The sequence below is a fragment of the Oncorhynchus masou genome, unplaced genomic scaffold, assembly GCF_036934945.1.
Source record: "Oncorhynchus masou masou isolate Uvic2021 unplaced genomic scaffold, UVic_Omas_1.1 unplaced_scaffold_1331, whole genome shotgun sequence".
Classification (NCBI taxonomy): domain Eukaryota; kingdom Metazoa; phylum Chordata; class Actinopteri; order Salmoniformes; family Salmonidae; genus Oncorhynchus; species Oncorhynchus masou.
In genome coordinates, this window is record NW_027003185.1 from 25001 (window position 1) to 27500 (window position 2500).

Sequence of the window (2500 nt, forward strand, 5' to 3'; positions counted from 1 at the left end):
TTGAGCAGCTAGGAGTTGAGCAGCTAGGAGTTGAGCAGCTAGGGAGTTTAACAGCTAGGAGTTGAGCAGCTAGGAGTTGAGCAGCTAGGAGTTGAGCAGCTAGGAGTTGAGCAGCTAGAAGTTTAACAGCTAGGAGTTGAGCAGCTAGGAGTTGAGCAGCTAGGAGGTGAGCAGCTAGGAGTTGAGCAGCTAGGAGTTGAGCAGCTAGAAGTTTAACAGCTAGGAGTTGAGCAGCTAGGAGTTGAGCAGCTAGGAGTTTAACAGCTAGGAGTTGAGCAGCTAGGAGTTGAGCAGCTAGAAGTTTAACAGCTAGGAGTTTAACAGCTAGGAGTTGAGCAGCTAGGAGTTGAGCAGCTAGGAGTTGAGCAGCTAGAAGTTTAACAGCTAGGAGTTTAACAGCTAGGAGTTGAGCAGCTAGGAGTTGAGCAGCTAGGAGTTGAGCAGCTAGGAGTTGAGCAGCTAGAAGTTTAACAGCTAGGAGTTGAGCAGCTAGGAGTTGAGCAGCTAGGAGTTGAGCAGCTAGGAGTTGAGCAGCTAGAAGTTTAACAGCTAGGAGTTGAGCAGCTAGGAGTTGAGCAGCTAGGAGTTTAACAGCTAGGAGTTTAACAGCTAGGAGTTTAACAGCTAGGAGTTGAGCAGCTAGGAGTTTAACAGCTAGGAATTGAGCAGCTAGGAGTTGAGCAGCTAGGAGTTGAGCAGCTAGAAGTTTAACAGCTAGGAGTTTAACAGCTAGGAGTTGAGCAGCTAGGAGTTGAGCAGCTAGGGAGTTTAACAGCTAGGAGTTGAACAGACGGGAGTTGAGCAGCTAGGAGTTGAACAGACGGAGTTGAACAGACGGGAGTTGAACAGACGGGAGTTGAACAGACGGGAGTTGAACAGACGGGAGTTGAATTGACGGGAGTTGAACAGACGGGATTTGAACAGATGGGAGTTTGTGGTGACCCAACTCTGACCCTGACTCAAACATCATTTCACACATGCTAATTTTGCCCTTCTCCGTTGAGTAACAACTTGCGTGTGAATGTCAAAATAAATCAACAACATCACTGAGTCATTGCTGCAGCCTCGAACTGACCTTTCTATGTCTACGGGCCAGACGAAGACGTTGTGTCACAGAGAAACAAGCCTTCGGTGCCCATATTAGGACATCCTTTGAATCACAAAGTTGGTGTCACATTGACTCCAGGCTGGCAAGGGTGAGGAGGAGGAGGAGGAATGGAGGAGTGAAGGGTGAGGTGTGGAGGGTGAGGACGGAGGAATGGAGGAGTGGAGGGTGAGGACGGAGGAATGGAGGAGTGGAGGGTGAGGACGGAGGTATGGAGGAGTGCAGGGTGAGGACGGAGGAATGGAGGAGTGCAGGGTGAGGACGGAGGAATGGAGGAGTGCAGGGGGTGAGGACGGAGGAATGGAGGAGTGGAGGGTGAGGAAGAGGAGGAGGGATGGGGAGTGGAGGGTGAGGAGGGATGGGGGAGTGGAGGGTGAGGAAGAGGAGGAGGGATGGAGGAGTGTAGGGTGAGGGGGGAGGGGGAGGAGGAGGAGGGTGAAGAAGAAGGGATGGAGGAGTGGAGGGTGAGGGGAAGAGGAGGGAGGGTGAGGAGGGGGAGGGTGAGGAGGGGAGGGGAGGAGGAGGAGTGGAAGAAGAGGGATGGAGGAGGGAGGGTGAGGAAGAGGAGGAGGGAGGGTGAGGAGGGGGAGGGTGAGGAGGAGGAGGGTGATGAGGAGGAGGGTGAGGAAGAGGAGGAGGGACGGAGGAGGGAGGGTGAGGGAGAGGGTTGGAGGAGTGAAGGGTGAGGAAGAGGGATGGACGAGGGGAGGTTGAGGAGGGGAGGGTGAGGAGGGGAGTGTGAGGAAGAGGAATGGATGAGTGGAGGTTGAGGAAGAGGGATAGAGGGAGGGGAGGTTGAGGAGGGGGGGTGAGGAGGGGGAGGAGGAAGAGGGATGGAGGAGTGGAGGGTGAGGAAGAGGGATGGAGGAGGGAGGAAAGGTTGGTGTGTGTCGGTGTGTGTTTCTGTGTCGGTGTGTGTTGGTGTTAAGCTGAGCGAGATTTAGAGGTGGAGCTGAGACACACACAGAGAGAGAGAGAGATAGAGCGATAAAGAGAGAGAAAGATGCAGCACAGAGAGAGACATTAGGCTGAGACACAGAGAGAAGTTTAGCTGAGACACACAGAGAGCAGTTTAGCTGAGACAAAGAGAACTTTAGCTGAGACACTGAGAGAAGTTCAGTTGAGACACAGAGAGAAGTTCAGTTGAGACACAGGGAGAAGTTAGCTGAGACACACAGAGAGAAGTTTAGCTGAGACACAGAGAGAATTTTGGCTTGGCATGGCCTGGTTAGGGCTGTCTCTTACCTGGCTCTCTCAGTATGAGCTGGGCCATAGCCTGGGCGTTCCCTGCTTCGTTCTCAGCCACACACTGATAGAAACCTTCATCTGACTTCACCAGACCAAGGATCTGGAGGTTACTGCCATCCTAAAGACCAAGGTTTAACACTTAGAATG

At 52.8% G+C, this 2500-nt stretch overlaps 1 long non-coding RNA gene across 1 annotated transcript in view; it reads right to left on the minus strand.

The window, feature by feature from the left end:
• Positions 1-2356: 2356 nt before the first annotated feature.
• LOC135530392 (uncharacterized) overlaps positions 2357-2500 on the minus strand; it is a 117019-nt gene continuing 116875 nt past the window's right edge. Inside the window, exon 4 of the long non-coding RNA XR_010453836.1 lies at positions 2357-2471. This is a non-coding gene — a long non-coding RNA (uncharacterized LOC135530392). The remainder of the gene's footprint in view (positions 2472-2500) is intronic.